The 22,174-nt window shown below is 45.1% G+C and overlaps 1 long non-coding RNA gene and 1 pseudogene across 2 annotated transcripts in view; both read right to left on the minus strand.

The window, feature by feature from the left end:
- Positions 1 to 1,866: 1,866 nt before the first annotated feature.
- On the minus strand, positions 1,867 to 1,985 carry LOC134947029 (5S ribosomal RNA; annotated as a pseudogene).
- A 3,072-nt stretch (positions 1,986 to 5,057) lies between these two features.
- The window catches only part of LOC134945340 (uncharacterized), a 171,285-nt gene continuing 154,168 nt past the window's right edge, over positions 5,058 to 22,174 (minus strand). The window contains exon 4 of one of the 2 annotated variants that reach the window (XR_010182103.1): positions 5,058 to 7,013. This is a non-coding gene — a long non-coding RNA (uncharacterized LOC134945340). Of the gene's footprint in view, positions 7,014 to 13,022; positions 13,360 to 22,174 lie in introns of those variants that run through there. The other variant, XR_010182102.1, reaches the window with a different exon arrangement.

Raw genomic sequence — 22,174 nt, forward strand, 5'->3', positions numbered from 1 at the left:
ACTATTATATGAGGGCACTCAGCTCAGCTAATATATGCACAGTTTGAGGAGTGCCGAAGCTCTGTGACTGTATTGGAATGTTTTTGTATTGGCTATCCAGGAACATTGCCAGGGCACCCTGCCTGCTTTAGGAGACCTTCTTTTGCTACTAACTTTATAACTTTGCCCTTTATACAGTATATGGTTTTACACATTGTAAAATTTCCTATGGACAATCTGTGGCGTATGAACCAGTAAAGTATACTGTGTTGACTGCTTATTTGCACAATTGCATTGTTTTATGGAGGATTTTTTGCATGCTAGTACATTTGTGCATGATACTAAGCACTTTATTGTAAAAAAAGGATGTAGTTGATACGGGTGTGGTATGTAAGGTCGACAGTAAGTAGGTCGACAGTGTTTGGGTTGACCAATATTGGTGGACAGTAAGTAGGTTGACAGCGATGCTAGGTAGACAGGGTCTTTAGGTCGACATGTTCTAGGTCGACAGGTAAAAAGGTTGACATGAGTTTTTGATGTTTTTCTGGTGTCGTTTTCTCTGTGGAACCCCAATTAGTGCTCTGTGTCCCCTCGCATGGCTCGCTTCGCTTGCTATGCTTCGGGCAAGGTTACCATTCCCAATTGTAGTCCGCGTGGATTGTAAAGTATGAAAAAGTTCAAAAAAATAAAAAATGTGAAAAACTCATGTTGACCTTTTGACCTGTCTACCTAGAACATGTCGACCTAAAGACCCTGTCGACCTAGAAACCCTGTCGACCTACTTACTGTTGACCAATAGCGGTCGACCAAAACATTGTCGACCTACTTACTGTCGACCTAAAGACCGAATCCCAGTTGATACTGAGGATGCAGCCGGTGGCTTTTAACACACCAGCTAAAAATTGGTGATGTGCATAGCTACTCAGAGTCGGAAGCTGCGGGTATTCTATATAATATTGTTTGAGGGGTTTTGAGATCTGACCTTGATCGGATCAACTGTATATTACCTTAGTATTATATTCAATCTGAAGAGGAAAACAGTATAGTACCAACATTAAGCTACTGATATCACCTGTCAGGTATTGTACAGTAGTGCTGGGTTGGTGGTGTTCCCAGAAAGTAGTTCAGAGACAAACTATGTTTCGGGGGATTTTGCACAAGAGCAATAAGACTGTACAGTCTATCTGGGGCACACTTATAATATCATATGTTATAATAATGGTAAGTAAAGATGCTATATTAAAACGTAACTTTTATTAATAAACGTTCAAAACATCAGTATGATCACAAAAACATGTAGGATTAAAAAGTTACTAAATTAGTCCCACAAAAGAGATCCTTTCTGTAATGATTATGCCTTGCGTGAAGTATCAGATTGGTATATACATTTTTCACATTTTTAATGTATTGAATCAGATAAAGGAACTAATTGGAGGTAAGTAAAGATCAATTCAGGCGTTGGTCAGAGCGAAAATTTCTATTGCACTGTTCTCCAATTCTTAGGGTCAATAAAGAGTGTATTATTATCACCAATTAAATTGGTCTCGTTGAAAATATACTGAAATCACGCCTTAGAGAACAGAGGTCAGTCTGTATGACTCCATACATCTACAAATAAATCCAGTTAGTTGGATAGTAGAGTTTATAACATAGTACCACACAGGCTATAGACATGTAGTGTTACAGATATAATAATGCCGGGTTGTTTCTAGAGAGTGTATCTGAATTTTGTAGTGGAGAGTATAAGAACCAGGCACTTGTGCTTTTGCTCATCTGTTGCCATCGAATGAGCAATGAGAGAGTGTAACGACAAGAATATCTGGTATTGGAAAGAAGGGAAGTACACTTCTGCTTTCCCAGGTATGTATGGTAGTTTAACTGTTCGTGATTCTACAGTACCTGGTATTCCCAGAGGGTCTCCCTTTCTGGCACTAACCAGGCCCAACACTGCTTGGCTTCCAAGATCAGATGAGATCAGGCATGTCCAGTGTGGTGTGACTGTAGGTAGTTGGTAAGAATCCCTACTGATCGCCTTCGTTACTGGATGGGAGAGTTTATCGGAATGAATAAAGTATCAGAATGAGATCAGGAGATAAAAAGTATCAAAGATTCCAAGGTTAAGTTGGGAAAGAAGGTAAGTGATTCACTTCTGCTGTCCAAAGGAGAGCCTGTGTTACTTAAATCAGCATTGCAGAGTACAGCTCCCAAATATGGATGAGAGAGTGTCTGAGAGTAAGGATCAAAAGAAGATCTTTATATATGGTGCAACAGCATAGATATCAGTAACCTGGAACTGGTCTTGAATCCAGGAAGACGTTACTATGGTATCCGTAACTTCAATTAGAAAACAATTGTGGCAATGCAGGTACAGTATTCTTTGCTATCTCAAAGACACATCATACATTCATTTTTCAAAAAGAGATAGAAGGAAGGATACATTTTAAAAACAATTGCATCTGACATATGCTCATTAGGTTTTCCATCGTTTTTCAATGCAGTCAATGCAAGTCAATTTGGATGATAACAATCATCATTCAGATCGCTTATCGTCCAAATCGCTGGAACGCGCATCGTTCATGGTCATTGTATCCACACTAAACGATATGAACAATATATCATTCATTTCTGAACAATATCATTCATATCGCCCATCAGCGTCGCTAAGTGTGTAGGGCCAAATAGAACTGAATGATTACAACGTAATACTAAAACATTAACAGTTTGATTTATTGTTCCCTAATGTTTATAGTTATTACCAAATAACACTCAGGTCTTTAAATGTATACTATGGGGTAAATTTACTAAGGTGGGAGATTTTTAGAACTGGTGATGTTGCCCATGGCAACCAATCAGATTCTACTTACCATTTATCTATTTGCTTCTAGCAGATAATAGATATAATCTGATTGGTTGCTATGGGCAACATCACCAGTTCTAAAAATCTACCACCTTAGTAAATTTACCCCTATGAGAGTGGTTCAATAAATAAGATGAAAAGAACTCTCACATGTGTAATTTTCTCAGTTGTATTTTAATTTCCTGCCAGTCCACAGCAGGAAGCAAGTTTGGGTTTGGTGCACTTCCTTTGATAACTGCAAGTCTGATGTTCAAGGTGAGCAGCTATCCAGCCATACAAAATCCACCAGAGAAAAAGCGCCCAGCTGAGCCTGTGTTGAAATGCTGCCTGCTGCAGCCAAGCATGTCCACCACAGGCAAACCCAAACCTTTTTCCATGACATGACGCTATTACCATACACCTTGACAAGTTGGCAATGAAATTTAGCTGCTGATGTACCCTTTAGATGCAGTAATCTGATCACACTACGCACCTCAATGTTGGACCATGTTTCCACCAGCCCCGCCATCTTACAACTGATGTTGGGACAAGAAAAAACAATTTGGAACAGCGCTTAGCATTTAATAAAAACTTTTTTTATTTTATTGTCAATAAAATTAAATCAAATATAAAAAATATGATAATATATATATGAAAATACGGAAATTATATAATTGTACAATTACCGGCCGGATTTCTTATACTATACAATCATTCCATAAAACAATTAATATGTATATAATACACAACTGTTGCACACAGCATGAATTTTAAAATAATTATATATTAAAACACAGCAGGATAACTCCACTAATTGGAAAAACTTCTTACGATGACAGATATAACTTAGCAGGCGTCCCTGCGCTGTATAATGTCACTTATATTATCCGTTTGGTTTAAAGGAAAAAAATATATATATGAGATAAATTATATCTTTAATTGCTGAATGATTCCAAGCCGTCCTAAAACCGTAGATGACAACACAATGATTGGACAATTCTTGGATAATTTATCCTTCCTTTAAGAAGCAAAATGAAGCAACAGTCTCTATGTAAAGTATAAGGGAGTTCTGATGTGAAAATGTCCATGTATCAGCACGGCGGCATGATCAAGAACTATTGCGTGGATGTGACAATATGAAACTCCCCCTATCCCCAGGTGCCGCACCAACCTCTATATTGTGATGTTATATGACTCAGATGAAGGAGAATCCTCCTAATTCCCCCTTAGCACTGGGGTCCGGAAAACCGGGTACTGAGATGTGCGGTGTTTTAGAGGCAGTCGGCGTCTCCTGTAGTGAATGAATGAATGAGCCGGCCGGCTATAACTCACTTGTCATCACATACGCGTTTCTCCGCCTTCATGTATCCTCGGCGGCTTCCTCAGTGTGTATACACACTGAGGAAGCCGCCGAGGATGCATGAAGGCGGAGAAACGCGTATGTGATGACAAGTGAGTTATAGCCGGCCGGCTCATTCATTCATTCACTACAGGAGACGCCGACTGCCTCTAAAACACCGCACATCTCAGTACCCGGTTTTCCGGACCCCAGTGCTAAGGGGGAATTAGGAGGATTCTCCTTCATCTGAGTCATATAACATCACAATATAGAGGTTGGTGCGGCACCTGGGGATAGGGGGAGTTTCATATTGTCACATCCACGCAATAGTTCTTGATCATGCCGCCGTGCTGATACATGGACATTTTCACATCAGAACTCCCTTATACTTTACATAGAGACTGTTGCTTCATTTTGCTTCTTAAAGGAAGGATAAATTATCCAAGAATTGTCCAATCATTGTGTTGTCATCTACGGTTTTAGGACGGCTTGGAATCATTCAGCAATTAAAGATATAATTTATCTCATATATATATTTTTTTCCTTTAAACCAAACGGATAATATAAGTGACATTATACAGCGCAGGGACGCCTGCTAAGTTATATCTGTCATCGTAAGAAGTTTTTCCAATTAGTGGAGTTATCCTGCTGTGTTTTAATATATAATTATTTTAAAATTCATGCTGTGTGCAACAGTTGTGTATTATATACATATTAATTGTTTTATGGAATGATTGTATAGTATAAGAAATCCGGCCGGTAATTGTACAATTATATAATTTCCGTATTTTCATATATATATTATCATTTATTATTTAATATTTTTTATATTTGATTTAATTTTATTGACAATAAAATAAAAAAAGTTTTTATTAAATGCTAAGCGCTGTTCCAAATTGTTTTTTCTTGTTTCAAATTAATTGGAGGCTTACAAACCAGGCCCCAGGAATGTGCGGCTAGCGTTTAATTTAAACATCAGCGCCCAATTTTGTTTTTGTTTTTTGATGTTGGGACAGTATGACTGATATAAGGCGCAGTCTAATGGTTGTGAGAGGAAACAGCGGTCTACCTGCTCTGGCCTGGTGGGGAATTAGAATGAAATAGAGAACATTACACATGTGAGAGGTCTTGTTACCTTACTTATTGAACCACCCTCGTTCACTAATAATACTGTAATACTTATTCATATTTTTATTTTTGCTTATATTTTAGCCTTTCCTGTTATTATTTTTTTTGTAAAGAAAACTGAAAGAGCTGAAGTAATCAGTGTATGTGGACAACCCTTCTACTTGGTGTTTGCCAGTGTCAGCCACACCCATTGCTAACAGGTGCATTAAAGGAAGTAATTGGCCATGCAATTTTCATGGTCAAACACTAGCAGTAGAATTGGTTCTATTGGTTCTATAGGTCTGTGACTGTCCAACAAATCAGTTTGTCAATTTTCTGCCCTTATAGAGCCGCCCCAGCCAATTGTAAGTGCTATTATTGTGTACCGGGAACATCTAGGAGCACCAACTACTCATCCACGGTGCACTAGGCACCACATTTACAGAACATTACTGCCAAATGCTGAAGTGCATAACACATACTGTAAATATCATCTGTCCTTGGTTGCAGCAGTGGAAATGCATACTCTGTCGTGACGAATCACGCATCACCATCTTAGTACAGTCTGATGGATAAATATAGTTTTGGTGGATGCCAAAAAAACTCTTCCTGCCCAAACTTAGTCTGCCAATTGTAAGGTTTGTTGCAGTAAGAATAATGGAGTTATACTAATTGTTTGGCAACGCCCTTAGTTCTGTTGAAGGGAAATCTTAAGTCTACAGCATAATATTACCAATTAGATTTAATTGTGTTCTTCCAAGTTTGTGGTAATAGTTTGAGGAATACCCTGTCCTGTGTCAACATGATGATGTCACTGAGCACAAAGCAGGGAACTGAAATAATTATTTGTGTAGTTTAGTTACCAAGATCCTGACATGCCTGCACACATCCCTGACATCAACCCCATCTGACACCTTTGGAATAAATCGAAACTCTGGTTGCAAGCCAACATTACCCAACTTTATTCCAATCCAGGAACTGAATGCAGTTATTTATTGTGTGACTTTGCAAAGCTTATGCTATTACCCAGCCAACCTAATGCACAATCGCAACAGAGAGGGATTTAGGATCCTTCCCCAATAATATCTGTAATGGAGTAACCAATATGCTACTATGGGCTAACAATAGTAACCAATAGACTACTATGAGGGCAGCTTTTGCAGTCGGAAATGAATGGCCAAGCTAAGAAGTTCCACTCACAAATATTTTTATTTTACTATTTAGTATATGCTTAAATGTATTATTATCATTTATGTATTAATATCTATTGCTATCTATTACACAGTGATATATACTATTAAGGGCATATGATGCAAATAACTTATAATGACATGAAACCGAAAGTACAGAATTAGCATTGGGAAAATTCAATACACAAGGTACAAGAATAACAATTGTAGCTGCTGGTAGGGTAAGTGCATATGGACATTCTAAGACAGCTGCATTTCAGTCACCAGTAATAATGCTGCCATTGGCAACTGACACGTCTTTGCTGCTACAGATCCAGTGTAAAAATCTTACACTGTAACTGTCCGTCACCATTTATTCTACTTGAACCTTCATCCTCTCTTGGTTCTAGAGAATGCTTTTACGTTTTTTAGCTGCTGGGGCTCTCTTCTGCTTATCTACCATAATGGTGCAACAGTGTGCCAGGTGTTGGTCTTCAGTGTCATGCTCCCTGCTGGAAACAGAGACAAGACAGTTGTTTCCCATATATGGCACCAGCTGCTGTCACCCAGGAGGCAGAAGCCGCTGAAAAGTTAAAAACAGTAATTTGCAAATATTCTTAATAGAGATTGGAAATAGACATTTTCATTTTTTTTTAAATTGAGCCCTTTGGCATTGCTGTGATTGATGAACTAGTGATTAATACAGTTCAGTGAAGGTCAAACCCATATTAACTTTCATGTTCGTTATGCAATTGAATTCTATTGAAGCTGTGAAATGTTTAATGCAGGTTCAGCATTTTCTTATGGCTGATCAATTTAAACAACAATTCCAGAAAAGAGCAGTCTCAAATACAATGCTGCATATAAATGTTCAAATCCGAGTTAAAATCAAATCAATGACTTCATACAATGTGCCTCTATCTGCATTTGGCTGCAGAATTACAAACATTTCCCCAGTCATATTTGCTTTGCAAATGTTCAGTATATAATCCCCTGTCTATTTTGTTCTCCCTAACTGGCTCCATCCTGAGATATGATGTACAACATTTTGAGCAAAACACACGATAGAGTGAAAAGGAAAGAAATTATGAAAGTGAAATGCAGCATAAAAAAGGGAGAAAGAAAAGAAGTATTGAAAGAAAAAAATGGGGAAGGGCCGGGGATATTAAATAGAGTAGTAGAGAAGGCAAGGGAGTACACAGGTGTGTGAGTGTGTGTGTGTGTGTGTGTGTGTGTGTGTGTGTGTGTGTGTGTGTAGTGTGTGTGTGTGTGTGTGTGTGTGTGTGTGTGTGTGTGTCGGGGGGGGGGGGGGGGGTTGGGCAAAGAGACAAAGGGCCTGATTCAGAGGTGAATGCGATTGCAGTACTGACTGTATCTGAGCGATTGCTGTTGCGGAAGCCGATGGGCTTCCTACTAAGTCATTAGAGCAGTTCTATGGAGGTGCAGAATGTCAGTCCAAACATAGCTGCTGGTACAACTGCATGTTTGGACTGCATGTTTGGACTCTGTTGTTGGGCCATAACATACTCATGTCTGAACTCCCTCACCATGTGACCTATACAAAGAAACATCCGCACTAGAATTAAATATCCATCCTTTCTCCACCGCCGCTCAGGATATGGAACAATATCAGTTATTTTTAGAGTTTCCCTCTCTTTCTAGGAAGGGTGGGGGGGAGGGGGGGATGCTCCCCAAAATATACATATGAGTAAGGATCATAAAGGATGAGTATTCTATTCATGGGGCTTTTAATAATTTGCTTTTAATAGATTCAATAAAATTGTATTTTGTTGTACATTTTTTCACCAGTCATGAGTGTGCCCTATGACTAGAATACTTGTCTTCTTTAATCCTTACCCTGTGTGACCTCCCAGGAACCTCTTCCAAAATTTCTTCTCTCGTTGTCCAAATATGTTAGGCAGTAACCGTCACAACACATGCACAGAATGAAAACATTGGCAGCTTGCACCACAGACAGAATGAAAACGAGAGAAATGGAGGAAAGAAAAAGCGAGAAGAGAAAATCAGAGTGAAAGAAAAAGGAGGTGAGAGGTGGAGAGATGAAAAGGCACAGACTAATAATATTTGGTAAAATTATTTTCCAATTTCTAAAATGGAGGGGCTTGGCAGGTGGTTTAGATTAAGAAAAAACTATAGTATGTATCTGCAGAAAAGACGACAGTAGTAATCAATAACCAGTTATTTAACCTGTGCATGGTACAGCATTGCAGCAAGGGCGTAATCAGCTGTCACCTTGGGCGTGTAGCTATAACTCTGTGCTGTTTGTAATTGTTTATACAGCGAAGCCTGTTTCTGATGGATTCCTTGCACCCAGCATAGTGCAGGTGGAAGTGCGGATGATGAAGTTGGCTCTAAAAAGTATAAAAACAGCATATACTGTATACTGTACACCAAGAGGCGTCACTGGGGTCAGTGACACCTGGTGTGATGAACAGCCATGCACTTGCCCGAGAAGGGGACATGGCCTCATGGGAAAGGTGTGGGGCCTCATGTCCAACATTCCTGGAGATGCTCGGCCGCCCATGGAGACTCGTCTAATTGCACTCCCAGCTCGTCCTTATTGACAGGAACCGGGCTCTGCAGATAATATCACAGTGCAGCACATTTTGCCTTCAGAGAGTGACACCCAAGCATAGCCAGATGAAGCAAAAGGGGAGGGGGCTCAGGGGGATACTGTACCCCAGGCCCCCCTCTGTCAGTGAGCCCCCCTTTCGAAGTAAACTGACATCACTAGCTCTCCCTATTACGCACTAACAGAACCAGGCAGCCAGAATGTGAGCAATACAGTATGCAGTGCAGACAAACACACAGGAGTATTACGTTTCATGAGCTATAGATGGAGCTTCCTAACCAGAGGAGAAATAGGAGGGTAAAGAGCTGAAGGTGACCCAGCGTTCCCAGCTTCTCCTTCTTCCTGCCTGGGTGTCTGGGTCCTCTGTAAACTGTTATGAGAGCATTTGGCTCTAGAGAGAGATAGACACACAGAGAGTCCTCTTGTCCTGTCCCAGTGTGTAAGTAGTACAGGGGCTGCTGCTCTTCTTGCATGTGACAAGAAATATTATAGATTTTACATTTCTATGTGTATTGTAAGGTTGTTTAAGTTGTCTTTGTTCCACTATAAGAAAACTTTATAAAATAGTTGTCTCCCAATTAGATGGAGCTATAAACAGTACCCAGGCATTATTACACTATTGTTTAAATCTAATGTACACCATTGATTTAAATTTAATATACACAATCCATACCTACCAACATGCCCCATGCTCTCTACCTGGACTTCCGTCTTAATTTATGATTGCCTTCACCTGTTTTGAAATACCTTTCTTATCAATTAGATAGTTACCACAGATGACACCAATCATATATTAAGAGGGAAGTACAGTACACCTGCGGTTAAATTGTGTAGGCGTTGACCAGTCAAGTTTAACCACTTGCCTGGCACGGTCGCATCAGATGCGACCACACCAGGTATTGTTTTATCTGACCTGGTCGCACAGGACGCGACCAGTCAGATAAAAGGCTAGATGCATCATCGCTTGGAGAGTGATAAAATGGACAGAGAAAAAGCACCAGCCAATCAGCTTCTAACTGCCATGTCACAGGCCCTGTTTTAAAAATGACAGTTAGGAGCTGATTGGCTGGTCATTTATCACTCTCCATTTTATCACTCTCCAAGCATTGATTCATCTTGCCCAAACAGTGTTGGCAGCGGCAGGGAAGAGAAACATCCCTCCGCTGCTGTCAGAGGGACCAGAAGGTAAAACCACGATGGTCGTGATGTTCCGATGGTCACAATGTGTCCGACCAATGTTTTGATGTTTGGCGGGGGATTTTTTTTTTTACTAAAATCATTTTGCATATGATTAAAATCACGTTCTTCACCTAATTCACTCATAAAAAAAAAAAAAAAAATTCTGAGCTTTTTTTGGGGAAATAAATCGTCAGTTAAGTGGTTGGCTCTGTAGTTTATTTGTGAAAGTAAATGTACTCAGTGTTACAGAGTGGTTCAGCAATGGAGTGGAACCTATAGCAGAGTAGTGGTGCAGACAGGATGTAGTTATCTTACCGGCAGTCGAGATACCGCCGGTCAGTATACCGACCCCGGCATCCCGACCACCACATATCCGACAGTTGGCATGCCGACTGACAGGGACTATTCCCACTCATGGGTGTCCAAACCCGCTGCATTGCTAGTGCAGCGAGCCCACAAGGGACTTCGTTGCAGTCACTTCCCCACTATCAAACTGACGACCGGGATCCCGGCATCAGGATGCTGTCCCTGCCGGGATCCCAACCGTCGATAATGCAATCCCAACCCATGAAGACAGATCACTAGCCAGTGACTGTCTTCTCCCAGGGTAATGATGCAGGGCTCTGGAACAGTGGATAAAGCGGGATAATGTCGTGGTCTCAGGAAGTAAGATGAGGGCATCCATAATTCGGGTTGGGTACAGGATCCCGGCGGTCAGGATCCCGGCGGTCGGAATCCCGACGATCAAAATATAGACGGCGGAATCCTGACCATCAGAATGCCGGCAGGGGGCCGAGCGGAACGAAGCCCCTTGTGGGCTCAGTGGCTCACTTCGCTCACCACAGGTTCTATTCCCACTCCATGGGTGTCTTGGACACCCAGGAGTGGGAATAGCTGTGGCGCCACTGCCGGCATTCTGGCGGTCAGGATTTCGGCATCAGTATTTTGACCATTGGGATTCCAATTGCTGGGATTCGATCTACATCCCCATAATTCACCATGTCGCTCATACACAGTGTTGAGATGAGGCAGCACATGCGCAGGTATACTTGTAGAGATCTTGGTTAGGGGAATGAAGTTTCCACAGCGGAGCCAATTTGATTGCCAAATACACAGTAGCGTACTCAACTTCTAACATTAACTACCACCAAACTAACACACCAGTAATCAGTAATAGGGACCACAACTTGTGTACCGTGTACCAGGCGTAGCAAAATTAGAGTGTGTTCCTGTAATTGTGAAGTTAAGAAGACACACATGGAGAGGCCTATTATTACTAATGATGGAGAAAAATCACATATACATCTGTATTGCCTGAAAAAAGGTCCTCGGGTATGCGGAACGTGGGCAATTGGTGCTGGGACGGTCTTACCCGGGTTCTTTCTTAAACAGATAAGGCATGATTGAACTTTCTTACCTGCATAGGATGAGAAACCAGGGGCAAACCAGTAGGCCCTGAGGGTCTTTACCATTCCTCCCTTTTCCAAATGAGTGAGCCCATGGGCTGCCTCAGCTAGACTGGGTAGTATGGCTTTTGGTGCTACCGGTCTTCCTGCTGTGTCCCTCCAGATACCAGAGAAATCTGGACTGCACCCCTTGTGCTTCCACGAGGATATTTCCTGCTTTGAACAAGATTGGTACAAATGCATACATTTTTCTAATGTTACAGGTACAAACATTTGCAAAGAGATGAGACTCCGTATTTCTGGCACGGAGCCATGATTACTTAATGCCACTGATGCTCCTGCTTTTGCTGTTTCATCAGCTAAGGCATTTCCTTTTGACGCTGGGTCTGAGTGGCTTGTGTGAGCTTGACATTTGATGACTGCTACTTCTTTTGGTAGCAATACCACTTCCATTTGGTACTTAACTATCTCTGCATGAGAGATTGGTGTCCCATTTGATGTTAGAAAATGTCTAAGTTTCCAAATAGCGGAAAAATTGTGCAAAATGGCAAATGCATATTGTGAGTCAATATAAATGTTAACAATTTTGTTGCGTGCCAAGTAACATGCTCTCCCCAGTGCTATGAGTTCTGCTTTTTGCGCTGAGTGAGGTGGTGGAAGCGGGAGTGCTTCAATGACGTGTATCGTCTACTATGGCATATCCAGATGTCAGAATGCTCATGTCATTCTGGCTGTGGCAGCTACCATCAACATACAGGTTCAAGTCGGCATTTTTTATCTCATTGTCTCTTATATCTGGTCTTGGAGTGCATAAAGTCTGTGTAAGTTTTTCGCAATCATGATCATCTATCTTCTCCCCACGTTGTGACGGGATCCGGACTGAAAGTCGACAGTAACTAGGTCGACAATGTCTAGGTCGACCACTATTGGTTGACAGTAACTAGGTCGACAGGGTGTCTAGGTCGACAGAATCTTTAGGTCGACATGTTCTGGGTCGACAGGTCAAAAGGTCGACATAAGTTTTTCACAATTTTTTCTTTTTTTGAACCTTTTCATACTTAACGATCCACGTGGACTACGATTGGAACGGTAATCTGTGCCGAGCGAAGCGGTAGCGGAGCGAAGGCACCATGCCCGAAGCATGGCGAGCGAAGCGAGCCATGCGAGGGAACGTGGTGCACTAATTGGGGTTCCCGGTCACTCTACGAAGAAAACGACACCAAAATAACATTAAAAACTCATGTCGACCTTATGAGCTGTCGACCTAGAACATGTCGACCTAAAGACCCTGTCGACCTAGACACCCTGTCGACCTAGTTACTGTCGACCAATAGTGGTCGACCTAGACATTGTCGACCTAGTTACTGTCGACTTTCAATACCACACCCGTTGTGACTGTCCAGTCACACCTGGGAGGAAATTGGCTGGATTCAAAGTTGTGCAACGCTGCAATATTATGTTAGGGGGCATGAGGAGTGCTAGTTCCCATTTGGTTAGCCTGGAAGCTGTGATGTGTTTTGTGGCGGAACCGTTTAATAAAGCAGCAACTGCGTGCGGGACATTCAAGTAGAGTGTGTGCGCCAGAACTATATCTGCTGTCTTGTCAACAAGTGTCGCTGCTGCAGCTACTGCACGCAAGTATTGTGGCAGGCCCTTAGCTACTGTATCCAGTTGTGTGCTATAATATCCTACTGGACGGTGCCAGTCCCCGTTTTTCTGAGTTAGCACTCCAGCAGCACAGCCGTCGATCTCTGTACAAAAGAGAAAAAATGGTTTAGTATAACATGGGAAGCCTAGAGCTGGGGTGGCAGTGAGGACTTCCTTCAAGTGGTGAAAAGCTAGCATTGTGGTGTCATCATGGATGACGGGATCCGGCTTTTTTTTGGATACCAGTTCCTGCAGAGGCAGTGCTATAGCAGCATAACCTGGTATCCAGTGTCTACAAAAGGAGGTCATCCCTAGAAAGGTGCGGATCTGCTATTGTGTGAGTGGCAGAGCCATCTTCTGTATGGTGTGGATGCGTGACGGTATTTGATTTTTCTCCATCACTAACTTATCTTACAGAGAGTCAAGATACTCTGTAGCATTGTTCAGTCAGGAGTCCATGTTGAACAGCACCAGGGCAATAGACTTACTTTAAGTTTGCACTCTTGAAATTGGTAGTGCAGTTGGTAGTAAAAGCTGAAAGCATGGAATCCAGAATTCATATTACAGTAGGTGCCAGAAGGCGAAACAGATGGTAGTGACCCCTGCCAGTCTGCCCCATCTCTCTCAACAGATCCCCAGTGTCTCCTCAGCCATCCCACTTTTGTCTCACAAACCCTCTTTTGTCTCCCCATCCAGCCCCGGTCTGTTTTCCCAACCAGCCAGACTGTATTTCCAGCTAGCACCCTTCTGTCTCTTCAGTCAGCCCCTGTCTTCCCAGCTAGCCCCTTTCTGTCTCCATAACCAGTCCCCTTCTCCAAAGCCAACCCGTCTCTCCAGCCAGCCATTGTCTCCCCAGTCAGCACAAATCTGTCTCTCCAGCCAGTCCTTGTCTCCCCAGCTGGCACCATTCTGTCTCTGCAGTAAGTCCCTGTCTCCCCAGCAAGCACTTCTGCTGTATATTTTTCCAGCAAGCACCATTCTGTCTCTCTAGTTAGCTCTTGTTACCCAGCCAACACCATTCTGTTTCTCCAGCCAAGCCCTGTCTCCCCATTCAGCAATCTTCTGTCTCTCCAGCCAGTCCTCATCTACTCTTCAAGCACCATTCTGTCTCTCCAGCTGGCACCTTTCTGCCTCTCCAGCCAGCACCTGTCTCTGGAGCCAACACCATTCTGTCTCTGGAGTCAGGTACTGTCTCCACAGCCAGCATCCTTCTGTCTCTCAAACCAGCACCTGTCTCCCCAGCCAGCACCCTTCTCTCTCTTCAACCGGCATGATTCTGTCTGTCCAACAGCACTTTGCTGTCTCTACAGCCAGCACGTCTCCTCTGCCCCCTTGCTGTCTCTACAGCCAGCACTCTTCTATCTCTCCAGCCAGCCCCTGTCTGCCAGCCAGCAACCTTCTGTCTCTCCAGCCAGCCTGTGTTTCTCCAGCCATTAACCTTCTGTCTCTTCAGCCAGCAACCTTCTGTCTCTTCAGCCAGCCCCTTCTGTCTCCCCAGCATGAGCCCTTTTGTCTTCCCAGTGAGCCCATCTTCCTAGCCAGCACCCTTCTGTCTGTCTCTCCAGCCAGCTCATCTCTCCTCAGCCAGCACCATTCTGTCTCTCCAGCCAGCCCTGTCTCTCCAGCCTGCACCATTATGTCTCACCATCAGGCCCCTGTCCCTCCCAGCCAGCACGCTTCTGTCCTTCCAGCAAGCACCTGTCTGTCTTTCTAGCCCCTGTCTCCCAAACCAACACCATTCTGTCTCTCCAGCCAGGCCCTGTCTCCAAAACCAGCACCCTTCTGTCTCTCCAGCCAGCCCCTGTCTCATCAAGCACCATTTTGTGTCTCCAGCCTACCCCGTCTCTCCAGCCAGCACCCTTCTGTCTTTCCAGCCAGCACCTTTCTGTCTCTCCAACTAGCACCTGGCCAGACCCTGTCTTCACAACCAGCACCCTTCTGTCTCTCAAGTCAGACCCTGCATCCAGTGCCCTGCTGTCTCTCCAGCCATCCCCTGCATTCAGCCCCCTGCTGTCTCACCAGCCAGCCCCTGCATACAGTCCTCCTACTGATTCATCAGCCAGCAACCCCCCTTCTGTCTCCATAGGCAGCATGTCTCTCCAGCCAGACATTGTCTGCCCAGCCAGCACTATTCGGTCTCTCCAGCCAGCCTCTTTCTCTTTAGCCAGCACCTTTCTGCCTCTCCAGTCAGCCATTGTCTCCCCAGCCTGCACATTTCTGTCTCGCCAGTCAGAGCCCTTCTGTCTTTCCAGCAAGCACCTTTCTGTCTTTCTAGCTATCCCCTGTCTCTCCAGCTAGCACCCTTCTTTCTCCTCAGCAGAACCATTCTGTCTCTCCAGCAGCACCCTGCTGTCTCTACAGTCAGCACATGTCTCTGCAGCCCCCTTGCTGTCTCCCCAGCCCACTTGCTGTTTCTACAGCCATCACCCTTCTGTCTCTCCAGTCAGCATACTTCTATCTCTCCAGCCAGGCCCTGTCTCCCCAGACAGCAACCTTCTGTCATTCCAGCCAGCCCCTGTCTCCTCATCCAGCCTGTCTCTCAGTCAGCCCATCCTGTCTCCTCAGCCATCCCATCTCTCCAGCCAGCCTGTCTCCCTAGACAGCACCATTATGTCTCTCCAGCCAGCTATTCTTTTTTCAGCAAGCACCTTTCAGTTTCTCCAGTCAAACCCTGGGGTAAATTTACTAAGATTCGTATTTTCCCGTTTGAGGTCAAAGTTCAATCACGAATGACATCGCAAGTGTAAATTTGCAACTTTTTGAATTTATTACGGCTAATTTACTAAGCTGTCGTATTCTGCATTTTCCGTTTTACCGATGTCGATGTCATTCGATTTTTTTGGCAGTGTTTTACGTGAGTGACTTGTAAAACACTGCCGACTTTAATACAATGAATCTCGGCCGGATCTGAGAGATCCGTGCTGGGCTTCATTTTGCATTTTTTTTTTTTTTAAATCAGTGTTAAATTAAAATAAAAAAATGCGTGGGGTCCCCCCTCCTAAGCAAAACCAGCCTCGGGCTCTTTGAGCCGGCCCTGGTTGCAAAAATATGGGGGGGGAAATGATAGGGGTTCCCCCATATTTCAACAACCAGCACCGGGCTCTGCGCCTGGTCCTGGTTCCAAAAATACGGGGGACAAAAAGCGTAGGGGTCCCCCGTATTTCTGAAACCAGCACCGGGCTCCACTAGCCAGATACATAATGCCACAGCCGGGGGACACTTTTATATAGCTCCCGGCGGCCCTGGCATTACATAACCAACTAGTCACCCCTGGCCGGGGTACCCTGGAGGAGTGGGGACCCCTTCAATCAAGGGGTCCCCCCCCTCTAGCCACCCAAGGACCAGGGGTGAAGCCCGAGGCTGTCCCCCCATCCATGGGCTGCGGATGGGAGGCCGATAGCCATTGTGTATAAAAATAAATATTATGTTTTGAGTAGCAGTACTACAAGTCCCAGCAAGCCTCCCCCGCAAGCTGGTACTTGGAGAACCACAAGTACCAGCATGCGGAGGAAAACCGGGCCCGCTGGTACCTGTAGTACTACTACTAAAAAAATACCCCAATAAAAACATAAGACACACACCTTGAAAGTATAACTTTAATGCATACATACACACCTCCATATACACATGCTTACTTACCTTATGTTCACACGAGGGTCGGTCCTCTTCTCCATGTAGAATCCATGGTGTACCTGTGGAAAAAATTATACTCACATACTCCAGTGTAGAAGCCTCTTCTTCTTTTAATCCATTTGTAATCCAGGTACTTGTCAAAATAAAAAAACGGACACCCGACCTCGCACTGAAAGGGGCCCCATGTTTTCACATGGGACCCCTTTCCCCGAATGCCAGAAACCCCCTCTGACTTATGTCTCAGCCTCCCATCCGCAGCCCATGGATGGGGGAGACAGCCTCGGGCTTCACCCCTGGTCCTTGGGTGGCTGGAGGGGGGGGACCCCTTGATTGAAGGTGTCCCCACTCCTCCAGGGTACCCCGGCCAGGGGTGACTAGTTGGTTATGCAATGCCAGGGCCGCCGGGAGCTATATAAAAGTGTCCCCCGGCTGTGGCATTATGTATCTGGCTAGTGGAGCCCGGTGCTGGTTTCAGAAATACGGGGGATCCCTACGCTTTTTGTCCCCCGTATTTTTGGAACCAGGACCAGGCACAGAGCCCGGTGCTGGTTGTTTAAATATGGGGGAACCTCTATCATTTTTTCCCCCATATTTTTGCAACCAGGACCGGCTCAAAGAGCCCGAGGCTGGTTTTGCTTAGGAGGGGGGACCCCAGGCAATTTTTTTTTCCAAAAATGAACACTTTCCCATCCCCTTCCCACTGATAAACATGCACGGATCTCATGGATCCCTGCATGCCTATGCAAACACGGGATAAAAAAGCAGGTCTGGTTTTTTTTAGCACTTTTTTACGAATTGTATTTCTGCACGGCAGTGTTTGGCTATTGTCGGCAGTGTATGTGATTTGCACTTTTTAGTAAATTCACGATTTCAACCAAATTGCAGGCATATTTGAACGATGGTGTATTGATTCGTGATTTTTTTTCCTAGGACTTCCAAAATATTACGAATGCCCTCATCACTGCCGAGATTTTTGCTTAGTAAATTACCGAAATGACACTTTGAAGAAAAAACGGCATCTCGGTCAAAATTGGGAGCATAGTAAATATACCCCCCTGTCTCTACAGCCAGCACACTTATGTCTCTATAGCCAGCATCCTTCTTTCTCTTCAGCCAGCACCTTTCTCCCCAACCAGCACCCTTCTGTCTCTCCAGCCAGCACCTGTCTCCCCAACCAGAACCCTTCGGTCTCTCCTGCCAACCCACGTCTCCCCATCCGACACATTCTATCTCTCCAGCCAACACCAATATATCACTCCAGCCAGCACCTGTATACCCAGCCAGCACCCATCTGTCTCCTCAGCCAGCACCATTCTGTCTCTCCAGCAGCACCCTGCTGTCTCTACAGCCAGCACGTCTCCCCAGCCCCTTACTGTTTTTCCAGCCAGGACCCTTCTGTCACTCCAGCCAGACCCTGTCTCCCCAGGCTGCAACATTCTGTCTCTCCAGCCAGCCCCTGTCTCCACAGCCTGCCCACTTCTGTCTCTCCAGCCAGCCCGACTCTCTAGCAAGTACCCTTCTGTCTCTCCAGACAGCTCCTCTCTCCCCAGCCAGCACCCTACTGTCTCTTTAGCCAGCCCGTCTCTCCAGCCAGCACCCTTCTGCCTCTCCAGTCAGCTCTTCTCTCTCCAGCCAGCACCCTTCTGTCTCTCCAGCCAGCCCCTGTCTCTCCAGCCAGCACACTTATGTCTCTATAGCCAGCATCCTTCCGTCTCTCCAGCCAGCTCCTCTCTCCCCAGCCAGCACTCTACTGTCTTTCCAGCCAGCCCTTCTCTCCAGCCAGCATACTAATGTCTCTATAGCCAGAACCCTTTTGTCTCTCCAGCCAGCATACTTCTGCTACTCCAGCCAGCACTTGTGTCCCAAGCCAGCACCCATCTGTCTCTTCATCCAGCCCCCTCATCCAGCCCCACCTGCTGTCTCTCCAGCCATCTCCTGCATCCAGCCCCCCTGCTGTCTCACCAGCCAGCCCCTGCAGGGAAAAAAAACCCTATATTATAGCAGACAGCAGCTTCCCAGACCCTGACCCACTGATAGATCCAGCTATAATTGCTGCCTGTGCCATTGCAGTAATCAGCAGGACACAGGTAGCGGTTATAGATGGATTAATGTGTGCGCTGTGTTCCCCCTTGACAGCTGGCACCTGGAAGTAACTGCTTCCATTTCCTCCAGGAGTTCTGCCACTTTCTGAATCTATAATTTCCTGTAGAACTATGAAAAAACGCACTGTGTGTTGTCAGTACCATATTTGCGTAAGGATGCAGGAGTGCACTTTTTTGTGTATTTGCAGCACAAATTTCAACAAATTTACACTAAGAAAATGGGCAAAAACCTAATGCAGCATGGCTCCACACTAAGGGGGTCATTCCGAGTCGATTGCTGGCTAGCAACATTTTGCTGTGCTGCGATCAGATAGTCGCCGCCTATGGGGTAGTGTATTTTCACTTTGCAAGTGTGCGAACGCTTTTGCATCCGACGGTACAATTTTTTTTTTTTTTTGCAGTTTCTGAGTAGCTCTGGGCTTACTCAGCCACTGCGATCACTTCAGTCTTTTTGGTCCCGGAATTGATGTCAGACACCCGCCCTGCAAACGCCTGGATATGCCTGCATTTTCCTCTCCACTCCCAGAAAACAGTCAGTTGACACCCATAAACGCCCTTTTTCTGTCAATCACCTTGCGATCAGCTATGCGAATGGATTCTTTTTTAAATCCATTGCATCCACTGATCCTTTTTGCAACTGTACGACGTGCCTGCGCATTGCGGTGCTGCAAAAAGTTGCTAGCGAGCGATCAACTCAGAATGACCCCCCAAGACAGCAACTAGCAAATTTGTGAAAAATAATTAGATAATGCAACCAGACCAAAGGCCTAATTGAGAGTTGATCGCAGCAGCAAATTTGTTAGCAGTTGGGCAAAACCATGGGGCTAATTCAGACCTGATCGCTGCTGTGCGTTTTCGCACAGCGGGCTATCAGGTCTCAATTTCACATGCACATGTACCGCAGTGCGCATGTCCATGCCAGAGATGTGATCGGCATCTCAGCCCAGCGATCGCTTCTGCCTGATTGACAGGCGGTGTTCGGCCGCTGTTTTGGGGGCACGGTTCGGGCAAAGCAGGCGTGCCCGGTGGCTGCGTGATGTCATACGCAGCCGCTGCGACCTGGGAGGCATCAAAAAGTTGCCTACCAGCGCAGCAGTGCTGTGCAGGTAGGGACTTACTCGCCAGGTGCAATAGAATCGCCGGCGCGCGATGCTATCGCAACCATGCTGCGGGGGGAGGGCCAGACATGCGGAGCGGACTAGCCCTGTGCTGGGCGTTCCCCCGCATATCAGGGTGGCTGGTCATAGCGCTACAATCGGGTCTGAATTAGCCCCCTGTGCACTGCAGGGTGGGCAGATGTAACATGTGCAGAGAGAGTTAGATTTGGGTGTGGTGTGTTCAAACTGAAATCTAAATTGCAGTGTAAAAATAAAGCAGCCAGTATTTACCCTACACAGAAACAAAATAACCCACCCAAATCTAACTCTCTCTGCAAATGTTATATCAATTGCAGTGCACATGGGGGGTCATTCCGAGTTGTTCGCTCGTTATTTTTTTTGTCGCAACGGAGCGAATAGTCGCTAATGCGCATGCGCAATGTCTGCAGTGCGACTGCGCCAAGTAAATTTGCTATGCAGTTAGGAATTTTACTCACGGCATTACAAGGTTTTTTCTTCGTTCTGGTGATCGTAATGTGATTGACAGGAAGTGGGTGTTTCTGGGCGGAAACAGGCCGTTTTATGGGAGTGTGTGAAAAAACGCTACCGTTTCTGGGAAAAACGCGGGAGTGGCTGGAGAAACGGAGGAGTGTCTGGGCGAACGCTGGGTGTGTTTGTGACGTCAAACCAGGAACGACAAGCACTGAACTGATCGCAGATGCCGAGTAAGTCTGGAGCTACTCAGAAACTGCTAAGTGTCTATTCGCAATTCTGCTAATCTTTCGTTCGCAATTTTAATATGCTAAGATTCACTCCCAGTAGGCGGCGGCTTAGCGTGTGCATAGCTGCTAAAAGCAGCTTGCGAGTGAACAACTCGGAATGACCCCCATGGTGGGGTCATTCAGACCCGATCGCACCCTGCCTTTTTTTGCAGCCATGCGATTGAGTCTGAACAGTGCATGCGTGCGACCCGTAATGCGCAGGCGCGTTGCAGGCCGGCGACTGGGGTCGTCGGACAGTGACGTATTCTATGAAGAAAGCGATCGCAGCAGCGATCGCAAGAAGATTGACAGGAAGAAGGCTGTCATGGGTGGCAACTCACCGTTTTCAGGGAGTGTCCAGGAAAACGCAGACATGTCCGGCCGTTTCCAGGGAGGTTTCCTGACACAGCTCCGTCCAAGATCATCGCAGCGGCTGAGTAAGTCCTGAGCTGTGCAGAGACTGCACAAACTTGCTCTCTGCCCAAGCGTTCGTACCTCTGCACAGTGATTACCCCCTCCCCTGTAGGCGGCGACTACCTGATCGCTGCAGTGCAAAAAATAGCCTGCGTGCAATCAGGTCTGAATCACCCCCCAAAGTCGTTCTCATAAATTGGTTTTATCCAGTGGCCCAAACAACAATAATGGCCAGTTGTAATGTTAACAGTGGTACACCAGATTAAGACTAAATACATTGTATAAATATGCTGAAGTTGCTGTACTACTCTATAGCTGTGCTGCATCTGTACCTATACTGCATTGGGATGCAGTTGGAATCCCGACGGTCGAAATACCGATGCTACGACACCCATGGAGTGGGAATATTTATTTATTTATTATTGGAGTTGGAATATTTATTTATTTATTATTTATTTATTAACAGTCTCTTATAAAACTTGTGGCGAGCGAATCAAGCCACCAAGCCCGCAGCGTGGTGAGCATAGCGAGCCCGCAAGGGGCTTCATTCTGCTCACCCCCCTACCGGCATTTTGACAGTCGGGATTACGGCATCAGTATTTTGACCGCCGGGATTCTGACCACTGGGATTCCGTACCCATCATCTATACCTGTGCTGCAGCTGTACAGTACCTGTGTTGCAACTATCCTGTATTGATCTTGCATATTTTACGCAGTACTAAATCGTAGCATTCTGTGCACAGAGTCAGGGTTTAACCACAGCAAACTTGTAAAGTGCAAGAAACCAAGAATACCCTTTTAGAAATTTGTGAAAGATCATTTGTTAATCTAACAATACATAACAATCTTTAACAAGTGTGATAGCCGCTAGCCTGTGTGCTAAAAAAATAATAAATAGATAATAATAAAATA

Source organism: Pseudophryne corroboree, chromosome 7, assembly GCF_028390025.1.
Source record: "Pseudophryne corroboree isolate aPseCor3 chromosome 7, aPseCor3.hap2, whole genome shotgun sequence".
Lineage (NCBI taxonomy): Eukaryota > Metazoa > Chordata > Amphibia > Anura > Myobatrachidae > Pseudophryne > Pseudophryne corroboree.